We start from the raw sequence: 310 nt of genomic DNA on the forward strand, positions 1-310 counted from the left end.
CTGAACTGGCTTCTCAGCCGCTCCACTGCCAAACTCCACTGACAGATAATACTCACACAGTCGCCACAAGGTGACTCTCTTCCTGTTTCTGCGAGTGCTGATGGTGCAGCTGTAGCCCAGATCAGAATCTGAGAGTATCAGATAACTCCTGATGTTGTAGAGCAGCTGTTCAGTCTTCTGTTTGGTGGTTTTGTGCTGGAGATTCAAGTTGGATGGAGGGCTGGTGCACCAGGTGAGCTCAGGCTCAGGGTAGATCCCCTCTGAGCTGCAGGTGATCCTGTTTTCTACCTGCTGGAGGTCGACTTGATCA

Source organism: Seriola lalandi, unplaced genomic scaffold (assembly GCF_002814215.2).
Source record: "Seriola lalandi dorsalis isolate HSWRI2012SDOR001 ecotype SW California unplaced genomic scaffold, Sedor1 jcf7180002054923, whole genome shotgun sequence".
Taxonomy (NCBI): Eukaryota; Metazoa; Chordata; class Actinopteri; order Carangiformes; family Carangidae; genus Seriola; species Seriola lalandi.